The sequence below is a fragment of the Schistocerca nitens genome, chromosome 2, assembly GCF_023898315.1.
Source record: "Schistocerca nitens isolate TAMUIC-IGC-003100 chromosome 2, iqSchNite1.1, whole genome shotgun sequence".
NCBI classification, from domain to species: domain Eukaryota; kingdom Metazoa; phylum Arthropoda; class Insecta; order Orthoptera; family Acrididae; genus Schistocerca; species Schistocerca nitens.
The window spans coordinates 555,541,111-555,557,979 of NC_064615.1; the positions used below are offsets into that span (position 1 = coordinate 555,541,111).

General features: G+C 45.9%; 1 protein-coding gene across 1 annotated transcript in view; it reads right to left on the bottom strand.

The window, feature by feature from the left end:
• Window positions 1-16,869, bottom strand: part of LOC126235152 (uncharacterized) — a 907,277-nt gene that overhangs the window by 227,550 nt on the left and 662,858 nt on the right. The window lies entirely within an intron of this gene.

The window sequence follows — 16,869 nt, forward strand, 5'->3', positions numbered from 1 at the left end:
TTCCAGTGGAGCGGCTCATTGGATTTTTCATGCAGACTCTTTATGTGACAAGCGCAGCTTCTGTTGGGACAGTCATTTACAATGTGGCTCTTCATCTGAATGTCACCACAGTCACATGTACTGTCAGTGCAAAAGTCCCACTTGTGCATGTTGTATTTGCACATACCTTCCTCGTCTGATATCTGTTACGCTGTCGCCACACCTCTCCCGTATTATGACAGCCTGGAAGTTGACAGTTCGGTGTTAATTAAGTACGTGGTTCCGGATTTCCGTGTCGTACCACTCACATTTAGTTTCAGCGCCGCGGGTGAGCCTAGTGGGGAGTATTTGGACTCCTTCTTCATACGCTGCTCTTCTAGGTTTGAGGCGTTTCCCAGGCAGGGAGATTAAGTCTTTATGAAGAGAGACTCACTCATTTTTGACAAATTTTGAGAGAACCGCCTTTTGACGAAGGTGAGCTAGATAGTTGTTTGATGGTATTGGTAACCAACATGCAGGTGCAGATCTGACTGTTCCACTAATGGTTCTCATAGCTGCGTTCAAATGAACGTCAACTTTTTTCATCTGACAGCTGCGGAGCTTATCTGCTACGGTCGGGGGTTCGAATCCTACCTCGGGCACGGATGTGTGTAATATCCTTAGGTTAGTTAGGTTTAAGTAGTTCTAAGTATAAGGGACTAACGACCTCAGATGTTAAGCCCCATAGTGCTCAGAGCCATTTGAACCATTTCTTTTTAGCTTATCGTTGTATTTGACTATGCCAAGAGGACCGAACTGGGGAGTGATCTTCGCTGATGCTAGACGATTACTGTCACGCGTTTAATGCTGCACTGAGCCGGTTATGAGATATTAGCGTCGATTCAGGAAGGAGTTTTGCGTTCGTTAACAGGTTCTAACGTTAATGTGCAAAGGTACTGATTTTGTGATCCGTGCTTCCGCTTGTGTTTGTGCGGACGTTTCGTTTTCAGACGAAAGTCTTCCTATTGCGCCACTGTCTCCATCTCTACACGTCTCCTACAGCCACCGACATCGGTTACTTGTTTTAATTTCCTAAATTGTGGGGATGTTGATAGCCACTATTCCAAGAAGTCCGAAATAGTTTCTATGGGATTAACGCTGTGGTGCGGTGTGGATGGGATACCTGAGTGTCCATCAAACAAGGAACGTATGGACGCAGCCCTCTGCACAGGACTGGTATCATCTTGGAAGACGGGAGTGTCCACATTTATCATGGAAATGTGAAATGAAGGGCTACATTTGCTCACACAAAATGTTGAAATACATACTCTGGGTCATGTTCATGGTAAACGGAATGAGTAATCCACGTTATCGTACGGAAAACAGCTCCAAACACAACTGAACCATATACGGCCTGAAGTACACCCTTCGCACAGTCTGATTCAAAACCTCATTCAGTATTCAATTTGCTCGACGCCCTGCGTTATTTGAAAAGATGCAAAATCTCTGCTAGTCAGAACCAAGTTACCTCCTCGAGTCAGCTATTGTCCAAATTCTGAGTTGTTCGGCCCACTGGAGAAGTGCCGGTTAATGTGTCACTGTGGTCAATGGACTGTTGCGAGACACCTGTCCTGATGTGTCAATTGCACGCAGAAATTCGTTTAAGTGGTCCTGCATTTACTGATTACTGCTGATGCATTCCTGTCGTGTTCTAAAAAAAAAATGGTTCAAATGGCTCCGAGCACTATGGGACTTAACTTCTGAGATTATCAGTCCCCTAGAACTTAGAACTACTTAAACCTAACTAACCTAAGGACATCACACACATCCATGCCCGAGGCAGGATTCGAACCTGCGACCGTAGCGCTCGCGCGGTTACAGACTGTGGCGCCTAGAACCGCTCGGCCATCCCGGCCGGCTGTCGTGTTCTAAAGTGAATGTCACTGATAAGGCGTGACACTCGTTTCCGCTGTTTTTGCGACCATTTATGTAATGCCGTGTAATTTGGTTGTTAGTTGAAAGCCATTTCTTGTAGAAACATTGGACAATTCGTGTTGATACACCAGAAAATTGGGCAGCTATATTCAGAATCTGGACACAGGTACGTCCAAACACGATAGCTCCTTTCTGCCAATCTGACACATCTGTATGTCGACCCGTCTGAATGCGCTGATCGTCTCTGGTAGTAACAAGCAAAGATCGAATATGTAAGCAGATTGTGGAATATGAGAGGTATTTTAACATACAGCGTGCATTGGAGGTAGCAGTTGTTCGTCTGTCGTGTTGTTGTGCCGTGCCGAATAATGATCTAAAGCGAAGTTCAATTTAGAGCCGGTATTCGCATTTCCGAGGAATGTGCTTTGGTCGTAGTTGCTTTGGAAACAAGGGGACCTGGCTTTGACAAGACAAAGCTTGTCTGCAGCTTGTCGCAGTTAGCGGCGGTGTGCTTAAGAACCCACTCGCAGGTGTTCGCGTTCCCGCGAGCGCATCTGATTACGACGCCGCCAGCCGCTTGTTTGCCAGACGGCTTAGCGCCCGAGGGGCGCCTGGCGACCAGGCAAGCCGCAAAGCAAACTGCTGCTTCTGGAGGCGTATTCCGCCCTACCTGTGGCGAGAAATGGGCCAGCGCTGCATAACGAATAACTCTTCGCCATTAACAACGGTGACATTCAGTTCCTCGCTTTTTCCTGAGAAATAACACTTTCGGAAAGAAAAATTTAGGATCTCGAAAAAAAGGCTGCATCCTTGTACTCAAACCAATGAGACAGTCATGAGGTACTCCAACGCTGGTGTGAATGTGGTGTATTGTAGCAACTGTTGAGTACTTATCGAGGAGGCCGAGCAGATACTACACACATATAAAGTATTAGTAATGATGTGTTGGCAGAAGAGCCAACACCGTGTTGCTAGAGGAGGCCGAAATGCACGCGTTTAAGCTCACGCAGACTGGCGTGAGGTCTGGAACAGTTAAAGTAGTTGAGTCTAATAAATAAAGTACGAAGCTTTTGGAATACTTAACTTTAATCCACAATTGGAGAACATCGCTCTTGTTGATACATGAATTATAATCTCAATATAAACTGGTAATGGCGCCTTGCTAGGTCGTAGCAAATGACGTAGCTGAAGGCTACGCTAACTATCGTCTCGGCAAATGAGAGCGTATTTGTCAGTGATCCATTGCTAGCAAAGTCGGCTGTACAACTGGGGCGAGTGCTAGGACGTCTCTCTAGACCTGCCGTGTGGCGGCGCTCGGTCTGCAATCACTGACAGTGGTGACACGCGGGTCCGACGTATACTAGCGGACCGCGGCCGATTTAAAGGCTACCACCTAGCAAGTGTGGTGTCTGGCGGTGACGCCACAAGTAATATATCAAAACCTAAGCATGGTAAATTTGAAAAAAAATATTGTCTGGACAAGTGACATGCAATAGATACTGTCGCCGACACTTTTAACATTAACACCTAGTTCATTGCAGAATAGATCCACATCAGAGTAATTAGTATTTAGCGTGATACAAAATTCAGAATAATTAATGAATTAAGGATCAAAAATGGTTCAAATGGCTCTGAGCACTATGGGACTCAACTGCTGAGGTCATTAGTCCCCTAGAACTTAGAACTACTTAAACCTAACTAACCTAAGGACATCACACACATCCATGCCCGAGGCAAGATGCGAACCTGCGACCTTAGCGGTCTCGCGGTTCCAGACTGCAGCGCCAGAACCGCGCGGCCACTTCGGCCGGCAATTAAGGATCAATCTGCCTTTCTGCAGTTACTCATCTACATCTACATCTACATGGATACTCTGCGAATCACATTTAAGTGCCTGGCAGAGGCTTCATCGAACTACCTTCATAATTATCTATTATTCCAATCTCGTGTAGCGCGCGGAAACAATGAACACCTATATCTTTCCGTACGAGCTCTGATTTCCCTTATTTTATCGTGGTGATCGTTTCTCCCTATGTAGGTCGGTGTCAACAAAATATTTTCGCATTCGGAGGAGAAAGTTGGTGATTCGAATTTCGTGAGAAGATTCCGTTGCAACGAAAAACGCCAGCCCAAATCCTGTATCATTTTTGTGACACTCTCTCCCATATTTCGCGATGATACAAAACTTGCTGCCTTTCTTTGAACTTTTTGAATGTACTCGGTCTGTCCTACCTGGTAAGGATTCCACACCGCGCAGCAGTATTCAATAAGAGGACGGACAAGCGTAATGTAGGCAGACGCCTTAGTAGATCTGTTACATTTTCTAAGTGTCCTGCCAATAAAACGCAGCCTTTGGTTAGCCTTCCCCACAACAATTTCTATGTGTTCTTTCCAATTTAAGTTGTTTGTAATTGTAATACCTAGGTAATTAGTTGAATTTACGGCTTTTAGATTAGACTGATTTATCGTGTAACCGAAGTTTAACGAGTTCCTTTTAGCACTCATGTGGATAACCTCACACTTTTCGTTATTTAGGGTCAACTGTTTTGTTTTAATACCAAAACATATTTCACCATAGTTGTGTCATCCACAGTGGGGTTTTTCCTTTTATTTTCCTTTTATTTCATATTGTTTATATCCTATGTCTGCCAACTGAAATCAGCCACAGGTCTAAATTAATACACCACGTCATCATTTTAGTATTCGGTTAGTCCTGAGCTGTGACAAGTCTGTTTTTATGCTCCAGACGTGTTTTTGTGTAGTTGGGATGACGTTTTCTACTGCTCATTTGTGAATACTGCGTCATGCTATGTTACTGTGGGTTGGATGCACGTTTCACTGCATAAATTTATGTCTCTGATGAACTTCCGAGAGTCGAAGCATGGCTGGCTCTTAAAACAAAACAATAATTTGCATAATTACAAAAATGCGGAACCGTCCTTAATTACTATTTTCTGCAAACACGGGAACTGAGCTCAAAACTCCAGTATGATAGTTCAGAATAACTGTTCTATTCGTACACAGAAGCCAGCCGGAGTGGCCGAGCTGTTCTAGGCGTTTCAGTCTGGAACCGCGCGACCGGTACGGTCGCAGGTTCGGAATCTTGCCTCGGGCATGGATGTTTGTGTTGTCCTTAGGTTAGTTAGGTTTCAGTAGTTCTAAGTTCTAGAGGACTGATGACCTCAGAAGTTAAGTCCCATAGTGCTCAGAGCCATTTGAACCATTTTTTTCGTACGCAGACCGATCTGTACTGTGATGATAATGTCGTCGTTTATAATGATTACAATTGGTCGCTGATTACATAGAGACGGGTGAGCTGCACTTCCCTCGGACATGAATAACTTTCCAGCTACCGCGGCGTAAGGAAAAGACGGGCTCGTGTCTACACCGACTTCCCCATTTCGTTAATGCTTCGGACTGCGATTATCTTTACTCGTGGAGCCGTCGTGAGATACCAGCTTTTGCATGAGAGCTCGTTCTGCAGACGACACCGCAGTGAATGTGCCAGATGGTTCGATGGAAAAAGTGCAGTAACATGAGTCGACATAGAGACGTGACACAATGGTAGAAAGGAGCTGTTGTGTTTGGATGTGCCGTACTGAATGAAGTTTCCCGGTTTTGTTGGTGTATTCACGCAAATTGTTCAATGTGTCTGCAAGGAATGGTGTACAAGTCACCGCCATGTTGGCTCTGAGCACTATGGGACTTAACATCTGTGGTCATCAGTCCCCTAGAACTTAGAACTACTTAAACCTAACTAACCTAAGGACATCACACACATCCATGCCCGAGGCAGGATTCGAACCTGCGACCGTAGCGGCCGCGCGGTTCCGGACTGAGCGCCTAGAACCGCTAGACCACCGCGGCCGGCCCGCCATGTTGCACAGTGTAAGAACAGTGGTCGTAAAAATACCCTGATCGATAGGGACCGGAGGCGAGTGTGACGCCTTGTCAGGAATGCACGAACAGCTGTCAGTAGACGTAGGTCAGTTTTAATGAGCTCCCGAGCTAATGTTGCGAAGGAAACGGCATGCAATCGACGTTTGAAGCTGGGCATCTCACAAAAGGCCATTGATCACAGCGGCATATAAAACTGTACATCTTAAATAGCCCACAAAATTCAAAATTGGACCGGACCCTAATAGGGGGTGCTAGTGTGGTATGACGAGTGTCATCCTTTCTCCTTTTCAAATGAAGCAAGACGTAGAGTGGATTGGCAGCCCAATGAAGCCTTTAACCAGATGTCTCTCTCTCTCTCTCTCTCTCTCTCTCCATGTGTGTGTGTGTGTGTGTGTGTGTGTGTGTGTGTGTGTGTGTAGGGTGTATGGGCGAGTGGCTGGGTGTGAAGGATTAGTTTAGGCTGGAGCTGAATGTGTGATGTTTTGTGGGTGTTTATCTTATCAAGACCTGGGCCCAACTGAACATAAATCAACATGACATAATTGAGTACGATAAAGTCATCGGGACGTTATCTGTAAGAAGATACATGGAGGCATAATGACAAATAACTGCTTATCACATGATATTGAGCAAAGCCTTCAAATAAATTTAAAGTGTCCTCTTAGGTCCTAACCTAACCATCATCTCTGATATCGCAGTATGTTCCTCAAGAACAACCAAAAGTAAGAGACACCTATGATTGTGATCATCATTGCTGCTCTTTTTATTCGCAGCACCTTAAACTGTACTAACAGCTCTCAACATAACCGTCACTCCGGAAATCACTATGGATAAAAAAAAAAACAACACGTAAGCCATATGTGGTGTCACAGCCAGACACCACACTTGCTAGGTGGTAACTTAAATCGGCCGCGGTCCTGTAGTACATGTCGGACCCGCGTGTCGCCACTGTGTAATCGCAAACCTAGCGCCACCACATGGCAGGTCACAAGACACGGACTAGACCTCGCCCCAGTTGTACGGACGACATAGCTTGCGACCAGACGTACCAAGTCTTCCTCTCATTTGCCGAGAGACAGATAGAATAGCCTTCAGCTTAGTCCATAGCTACTACCTAGCAAGGCGCCATTTGTATCAGTGCTTATAGCTTACTACTATTCAAGAGATGTATTCCAACAAGAGAATAAAAGTTAAGTAACATCTACGTACTTTTCTTCTTATTCATTAATAAGTCTCATGTTCCAGAACTTCAAGCCCGTCTGCGTTAGTTTAGCGTGCACCTAGCTACCTCATTGTGTCTATGCTGTATGAGCTAGACACAACATTATTTGGCGACGAGTAAAAGAGTTTGTATTCATTCGTTTGTGTCATGGCTTCGCCACATTCTCCAGATGTACTGTCCGAATTTTTTCGCTTGCAGAATCAGCAGACGCAGGCGTTATTGGAGGCCCTTGGACAGCTCGTCGAGGGTCAACGTGCGCTGCAAAACGATGCGGCAGCCGCCGCTTCTTCGCTACCGCTGCCACAAAACGCTGTTGCACCTCCCTTTCGGCCATACGTGGCGGCCGAAGAGACCTGGCACGAGTGGTCTCGCCAGTTCAACTTTCATCTCGCAGCCTACAGAATTCAAGGTAAAGAGCGGCAGCCGTTTTTGCTTTCTTGTGTCGGTGTGTCTACCTACCGTGTGATTGTGAAATTGTTTCCCCGACGCGACGTAGCAACTCTGTCCTACGAAGAAATTTTGTCTGCTTTAGATGCCTATTTCAAAGAAACAGTAAATGTAGTTGCAAAACGGTATACGTTCTTTCGTACAAAACGTACGGCCGGTCAGACTAATAGGGAGTGGGTTGCAACTTTGCAAGGACTTACTAGGGAGTGTGCATTTGAATGTGACTGTGGACTTCCTTATTCAGACACTATGGTGCGTGATGCAATAGCACAGAACGTTTATGATGTTCGCATAAGGGAACAGATTTTGAAACTAGTTAATCCCTCCCTTCAACAAGTGATAGACATATTGGATAGGCAAGACACACTTGACTTTGCTCAGGACTCATTTGAAACTTCGCCAGCCGTGTGTCACATTAACCGGCCCGCCGGCCGCGCTGCCCGGGACGCTACACGGCCCTCGCGCCCGTCCGCACAGCAGCGGCAGCCTACCTTGCAAACACGTGCGCCGCGTAAGCAAGCAACTGCAGTGAAATCATGCCCGCGGTGTACAACTAGACATTCGCGTGAAAATTGCCCGTCACGCCAAGCTATTTGCTTTTACTGTCGAAAGAAAGGACATGTTCAAAGTGTTTGCCACAAAAAGCTTCGATCAGACAATCACACAAATTCCAGGCCTTTTGCTTCGCGCCGGAATCGACCCCAGGACAATCAGGCTCGTGGACCTTCGCCCATGGACATTCATGTGGTTCATTCCCACCCGTCCAGTGACACTTTAGCTAACAGTGACTGTGTTCGTCCCACCACAAATGTGCGTCGACGTCGCCGAAAATCACGTAAAGTCGCAAGTGCTTCTGTACCTGTATCAGTTCAAATTGCACGTGACAGTCGCTCTTGTCGTCAACAGGACAATAAACTTTTTGTGGACTTAGACTTTGAAGGCAAAGTGATCCCCTTCCAGCTCGATACCGGAGCTGCAGTTTCATTGCTCAATCACGACACGTACAAACAACTGGGCGCCCCGCCGTTGCGTGCCGCAAATGTTAAGTTAACTAGTTACTCAGGACAACAGATCCCTGTGTTAGGACAGTGCAGCCTTCTTGCCACATACAAGGGACAAACGAAACTTGTGTCATTTTACGTTCTTCGTTCTTCTGGTGCAGTGAACTTGTTTGGTTTAGATTTGTTTCAATTGTTTAATTTGTCTATAGTAAATCAGGTCCTATCAGTGACTCAGACTGTGCCTTCCGCCAGTGTTTCTAGTCTTTGTGAAGAATTTGCGGACATTTTTGCACCGGGCCTTGGTTGCGCTAAGAACTATGCTGCACATTTGGAACTGAAAGGCAACGCGCAACCGAAATTTTTCAGAGCACGCACTGTTCCCCACGCATTGCGTGATGAGGTCGCAAGGACATTGCACGATTTAGAATCTCAAGGTGTAATTGAACGTGTGCAGGCTTCTCTCTGGGCCTCACCCTTAGTAATTTTGCCAAAACCGTCCGGAAAATTGAGACTTTGTGTGGACTTCAAGGCAACTGTGAATCCACAACTTGTGCTGCTACTTTTCCTTTGCCCCGCCCGGAAGATCTTTTTGACAAACTGTGCCCGGGAAAATATTTTTCAAGATTGGACCTAGCAGATGCGTACTTGCAAATACCTGTGGACGAAGAATCCCAGCGCGTCTTGGTGGTAAACACGCATCTTGGCTTGTATCGCTTCAAAAGACTGCCATTCGGGTGTGCATCCGCACCTGCATTGTTTTAGCAATATTTCCCAACAGGTTTGTGCCGCGCGCTTCTTCCATTTCAGCTCCGCTTCATCGCTTACGCCGGGACGGTGTTCCGTTCGTCTGGACGACGGAATGCGAACGCGCCTTTCGCCAGTTGAAATCGGCGTTACTTTCAAATACTTGCCTTACGCCATTCGATCCCCAGAAACCCCTTTTGTTGATGGTAGATGCATCGGATTTCGGGATCGGTGCTGTGCTTGCGCACAAAGATGGCTCGCATGATCGCCCTATTGCCTTTGCGTCCAAATTGCTCTCCTCTGCGCAAAGAAATTATTCACAAATAGAGAAAGAAGCTTTAGCTCTCGTGTTTGGTGTTACCAAGTTCCATGACTTCTTGTATGGTCGTCACTTTACAATCATCACGGACCACAAACCTTTGACATCGCTTTTTCATCCGAACCAGCCTGTACCCCCACGTACGGCGCAGAAATTCATTCGCTGGTCGCTTTTTCTCTCGCAGTACCGCTACGATATCTTGTATCGGTCCACTGCTAAGCACGGAAACGCTTATGCGTTGTCCCGTTTGCCTGTTGCTGAGGATAAAGCATTCGATTCTTCCGAACTTGCTTGCATGTTCATTGATTCGGAAACCGATGACGTGGTCGCATCGTTTCCGATTGATTTTCGTCGTATAGCTACAGCCACAGCTGCTGACCCTGTCCTTGCTACTGTTTTGCGTTTTGTTGCTACGCAATGGCCCTTGTCAAAGTCCCGGATCGCGGATCCTTTGGTTCGCCGTTTTTTTGCTCACAAGGAGAGACTTTTTGTACGACGTGGTGTTTTGTTGTTGCGTTCCGATAATGATCAATCCAGAGTCGTGGTCCCACGTTCGTTACAGTCCTCTGTCTTAAAGCTTCTTCACCAAGGACATTGGGGTATTGTGCGTACGAAACAACTTGCTCGTCAGCACTGTACTTGGTTCGGAATCGATGCTGCGATTACGAATATGTGCTCCTCTTGCGTGGCGTGTGCCGAACAGCAATCCGCACCGCCGCGGCAATTCTTTGCATGGCCGAAAGCCACTTCCCCTTGGCAACGCTTGCACATCGATTTTGCTGGTCCATTCTGGAATGCTCGATGGTTGGTTGTGGTCGATGCTTTCAGTAATTTTCCTTTTGTTGCCCGGATGTCTTCCACGACGTCTTCTGCCACAATCCAAGCCTTGTCTGCCATCTTTTGCATTGAAGGTCTTCCGCAGACTATTGTTTCCGACAATGGCCCACAATTCATGTCCGCAGAATTTCAGTCATTCTGCAACGCCAATGGTATTCACCATCTGACATCCGCGCCGTTTTCGCCTCAGTCAAACGGTGCCGCTGAACGATTGGTCCGGACTTTCAAGCCACAGATGTTGAAATTGAAAGAGTCGCATTCTCGGGAGGACGCATTATTGGTCTTTTTGTCTTCGTATCGCTCTCAGCCCCGCGATGGCCGCTCGCCGGCTGAATTGCTCCATGGTCGATCTCATCGCACCCTGATGTCTTTGCTGCATCCGCCGCATCAGGTTCCTGTGCAGCGGCAGACTCCGGTTTTTGCTCCTGGCGACGTTGTCTATTATCGCAACTATCGCGGTTCACAGCGTTGGCTCGCAGGGCGCATTCTTCGCTGCCTCGGCCGCGCGATGTATTTGGTTTTGGGGGCCTCTGGTGAGGTGCGTCGGCATCTCAATCAGCTGCGCCTCTGTCGTCGCCTGGGTTCTGCCGCTCCCCGTCTGCTTTCAGCGACGGTGCCGTCCGGTCAGCGCCCTGGGGACCCATCTACTGGCTCGCCTCATCCCCAGGTGTTACCGACGCTGCCTTCCATTTTGCCTCATGGCGTCGCGCCGCCGCCGCAGCCGCCGCCGGCGCCGCCCGCAGTGGACGCTTCGCTGCAGCCGCCACGCGCCTCCCTGGGTCACGCGCCGTCGCTCGCTTCCCGTGACCAGCTGTCCTCCGCCATGGACCTCTTGCCCGCTCCGGACCAGATGTCGTCTTCGCCCGTCGGGTGCTCCGACCACATGGAGGTCGACCCTTCGGCCCCTCCTGTCTCGTTACGTGCGCATACACCTCATGTTGACGTGCACCCTGGACTAGGTTTGCAGGCGTTTCCTAGCTCCCCTCGGACCGAATGGCCGGGTGCGGGTGGCACAGCCTCGCCTGTTGTTAGGCTCCCCACCTCATCGCATACGTCAACATGGGGTCCTCCCCACGGCGGGCGGAAGCCTTATCTCACGACCGTTCGCCGATTTGCGGGGGAGGAATGTGGTGTCACAGCCAGACACCACACTTGCTAGGTGGTAACTTAAATCGGCCGCGGTCCTGTAGTACATGTCGGACCCGCGTGTCGCCACTGTGTAATCGCAAACCTAGCGCCACCACATGGCAGGTCACAAGACACGGACTAGACCTCGCCCCAGTTGTACGGACGACATAGCTTGCGACCAGACGTACCAAGTCTTCCTCTCATTTGCCGAGAGACAGATAGAATAGCCTTCAGCTTAGTCCATAGCTACTACCTAGCAAGGCGCCATTTGTATCAGTGCTTATAGCTTACTACTATTCAAGAGATGTATTCCAACAAGAGAATAAAAGTTAAGTAACATCTACGTACTTTTCTTCTTATTCATTAATAAGTCTCATGTTCCAGAACTTCAAGCCCGTCTGCGTTAGTTTAGCGTGCACCTAGCTACCTCATTGTGTCTATGCTGTATGAGCTAGACACAACACCATACACCACGTAAAAGCGTCTCACTGGAAACGAAAGTTACGATATTTTTATTTTACGAAATAGTATCCCAATATATCACATGTAGCTCATGAATTTTTTCTCAAGAAGAGCTAATCTGCGGAGATTGCGAACTAGTTCGTAGATCATCCGAAAAAGGTCAAAAAAATTTAAAATTACGCTATCTTGTTCGTATATCTCGGTAAATCTAGCTACACAAGAACTAAAAAGCTATTCAAAATGGGGGAAAGACTAATATTTCACGTGGAGAGATAAGCTAATCCTGAAAATGGAGATTGTTCTCCCGATTCTAAAAAGCGCGTCTTTCACAGGTAACGTACTGGAAGGGCAGTGACTATCCCCTGCTCGTAGCTTTGTTGTGAACAGTGTATGTCCGTTTCCCGTTCGGCCGTGGAACATCCATGACAGTTAAAGTGGACTTGGCGCGGCAGACTTCGTGCGTCTACTTCGATCAATCACATAACGCGATTTTGTTTACGTTTCCGTGGTAACGCCTCTGCGTTGCCGCCGTCCTAGACACATTCTCGGCTTTGAGTCGGTGTTTTGGCAGCCTTTTGCACTTAGTGAAAGCAAGCTGCATTGGGTGATACAAGCTGTGAGGGATATTCTCCCGCCGTATGGAGTATAGTCCCTTAGTGAATTCTTTATTTGTGTGGCCTTAACATTAATATTAGCAGTATAAATACTCAAGTATAATATTGTTAATGCAATTGTGTCCTTCACGATAGGATTTAACCCAATAAAATAAAGCAAGTGTGGTGATAAAAATATGAAACTTGCAATATAACGGGACATTGGGGTCGTTCTTTTCATGGTAGAAAACTCGAGTTCCCTGAGGCACATGCCTCCGGAGTTACAGATTCCCGACAAGCAGTTTATCGTAAGCTGAGAGGAGTCGATCTGTATATCAGACGTCTCTCAATGCGTGTCCTGATCAGTGGAGTTAGCAGCATTGAGACTGGATCTGAATTACTGGAAGAATAACTTATGCTTAACAGAGATGGGCCCCACTATTCTCTGTAGAGTAATTCTCTTTCTGGCGGAAAATAGGTAGCCGTTATCACCACAGGAAAACCGTCGAACGAGTGGTGAGGTAATATTAATTTATCCATTTTACTGATTGTTGAGCTTAGCTAGTGTGGATTATATTACTTAACGAAATACAGCAAACGGTCATCTTTTTATGTGTTTTATTAAGGTAACACATATTTAAATCGTCAATTGGCATATCGCTAAAAACAATGACTGCAAGTTGTGTGTCGCAGTTGCCCTGTGAAAAGTAACAGTTTTATGGTGAGGAATTGGTGTAGTGCGAAATTACGTTGGATGATTTCATATCTTCATTTGTTGTGGACGTATATTGTTTACTTTCAGTGATGCTGAGATTAAGTAGTGAGCTTACACCTACTTCTCTTCAGAGTTCTGTTCGCAACATACTTGTTCGGTCAGTCACCTCTTGTAAATCTTAAGTTCGTATAGGGCAAATGGTGCGACACTTAATAGCTGAAAGAGATGAAATATTAACTCTTCTGGATATGAACGCTGTCCTCGGATTACTCTTCTTGACTTGCAAGGCACCAGTACAAGGTCGCAAATGTAGTACTGTGTCCTTTTACTTAGATCAGACCGTTTAGATCTGACCAACAGGAGATCATACAAAGTGGGAACAAATACTAGAGAAGTGCGTATTGTATGTAAAGATCAATTTACACACCTTTCCTGTGTTTAAAGTATATCTACTCATTTGGCCCTTTAAGTGCATTATGCGATTGGAGGCGAGCACAGTCGGGCGTGGGCTCGCAGATTCTGCTGCAAAAGACTGGATAGAGGGCTCGACGTAGTTTCAAAAGAAAGAACTCTCATTCCTGTATTAACGTATTTTCTCGTCGAGTTTCTGCCATATGGGGGACATCATCAGCAAAAACAGTTCCTCACCAGTTAGCAGCAGAGTGAGGTACTACAACTGAGTCCACCTGTGCTGTACTCTCACAGCATGTGAAAGTGCTGGTCTGGAGTGGTGAGGTATCAGGGAGGACGGGAGGGGGAGGGGCTGCTGTGACACTTTTGGCACCCTTCCTCAAGTGTCATCTTCGTTCCGTCTTCTTGGCGTGTGGATGGGGGCCTCCATAGACACCTTCGTGCCTTTGTTTGACATTAAACTCCCATCACACCATATACGAGGGGCGTTCAGAAAGTAAGCTCCGATCGATCGCGAAATGGAAACGACTATGAAAATCCGATAAAGCTTTGCACAGATGTGTTGGGTAGTGTCTCTAGTATAACCCCAGTTAGCATCACGTCGCTCTTCTCATTTCTGAGCTCGCAGTGAGTGCGTAAAGATGTCTAGAAAATAGTGTCTGCCGCCAAGTACGAGGGCCTGGTGAGAAATTTCGCCTGAAGCTATGCAGCTAACATTACATAACTGTCGTGCTGTTTCTTCTTCAAGACAATTCTCAGCCGCATTCTGCAGGGGCAATGAAGATGCTCCTGCATCGTTTTCAAATGGAAATGTGAGATTACCCACAATACAGTCCGCAATTGTCTCCCCCTGAGTTTCATCTCTGGTCACATGAACCGCTGTCTTTGAAGACAACATTTTGACACAGACAACGAGGTGTAGGCCAGCGTGGAGAATTGGCGGAAAGCACTGGCGGCTGCCTTCTATGATGAGGCTATTGAAAAGTTGGTACAACGCTATGACAAAAGTCTAAGTCAGAACGGCGACTACGTAGAGAAGTAGCTGAAAGGTGTAGCTAATTGTTACAAGTAAAACATTTCTGATGTTCACTGTGGTTTCAATTTGGCAATCAATCGGAGCTTACTTTCTGAACAGGCCTCGTACTTTTACATTTATTTATGTGTTTAAAATCTTCTTCTAGTGGACGCGATATTTTATAGCCCTAACTGTAGTACGTTTCCATAGAGAATCATGGGAAATTATAAGAAATTGGTATCGCTATGTCAGGACGCAAGATGACGTCGTCCTCCTAAAGCGGAGTCATGGTAGAGTAAGTACTCACTTTCTCTCCCCTTTGTATCCCTGTGCCTGCAGGTTCCAGTAAACTCTCTAGCGTGTTAAACTCATGTTCAAACCAACGTCTTGGCCGTCAATTTACACTGCTTGACCTGGCTTGGTCAATATAGCAATTAAAATTTTTCACTTTTCCTGTTAAAATGGTTCTCTTCACGTTCCAATTGAAATTCACAATACTACTCATAGTTTGATTCCCAATAAAAATATATTCACAGTAGAATTAAGAACTTGTAAATTATTTTAGGGAGAAATGAGGCAACCACATGTGGATTTTGTCCAAAATGGTCCAGACCTCCTGAAATGTCCAGGTAACGTTTATCCTATCGACTTCTATAGTTTATGTAACTGCAGCATATAAAGATATCCCCTGCATAGACTGGACAGCGAGGTCCCTTCAACTGAACCTTACAGAAAGAATATGTTATACGTTTAGGAGACGAAGTGTAAACTGTCAGCCGAAAACAATACATCATTCAGACCTCCGCGTAGGTGTGGTGTAGACAGCCAACAGAACTCCTGAACTGACTAAGACAGCGTGCCACTATGCTGCCTAATATTTGCATTAACTGCTTTACTGTTTTGAAAGAGGTTCCGGTTTTTTACGTTATTAAATGTTTATATTACTGAAATGTCATTTATAATTGAGTGAACATGTTGGAGACAGTTGTACTCCAAGAGACTACGCACTGAGCTTTGGCTTGTTCTTTAAGCGTCCTGCATTCTGTTCAGGAAGAATGTTCTTATTTATTGCCTGTTTCTGGTGTAAGTTTTCAGCTGGGATGCTTTTATATTTCACTGGCTGATGCTCCAGACGACTGACACGCATAAACTCGTCGGCATACGGGGCAAGTTGGTTAACGTTGACGTGGCGCAATACGGATTTTTTGACATCAATTCCTGCTATTTCTCGTTGATGGGCCATTTCGTCAGATGAAACGTAAAATAATTTCTGCGATATTTCGGCAACGCCCCATGTAATGTACAACCAATAGGAAGCAAGAACGTCCCGCAGAAAGGACGATGCCATTATTTCGTCGTGTTCAGCAGAAGCCCAAATTCGGTGGGTTTCATGTTGTATGTTACACCCCATGAAAATGTGCTGTTTCTAAGCAACAGTAAAATGTATGTATCGAGAAGTGTCGTTATTGGGACGATTTGTTGTAATAAAATTACGGAACGTGTTATTGCTGGTTAAAGGATTATCGTATTTAGTTATTTTCGCGTTATGAGAGTAAGGCGTTTTAAGGCAATGATCCGCTGACGATTCATGAAAACGTGATGTTCTTGTGAGGATTTGTTATACTTAAATATCAGTTAATATTATTTAGACGATTAAAACCTTTAGAAAACTGTTATATAAGATAAGCTGTCGCTAAATTAATTTAGTTGAGTTAGACCCTTACAGCATTGCGCTTGGGTCGGGGCAGGGTTCGGGTTTTGCTGTACACTAATAATTTTGTTTTCACCTTCATTTTTTCTAAAAGGCTGGGAGACTGTCATATGAAATTAACAGAAATAATTTTTGGATTATTCACGTTACGTAAATGTAAGCGCCCTGTCTTTCAGGAGTAAGTTTGTTCTATTTGGTGAATTTCTATAGGCTGATGTCTTTAGTATGTGACCGTGGATCTTTCATTTTTGTCTTATTACACATTCATAAATACTGAAGTTTTTAGTTATGTATACCGAAGACAGAATAACATGAGTAGCACACCGCCAAGAAAGGAAATTGATTTTTAATAGAGCTAGCATAGGAATTCTACGAGCGTCCATTTTCAGGAACACACAGCATGGTTTGCGAGCCAGATAAAGCCGACAACCGCCACCGAAGAGTGCTGATAGAACACTATCACGTTAACCA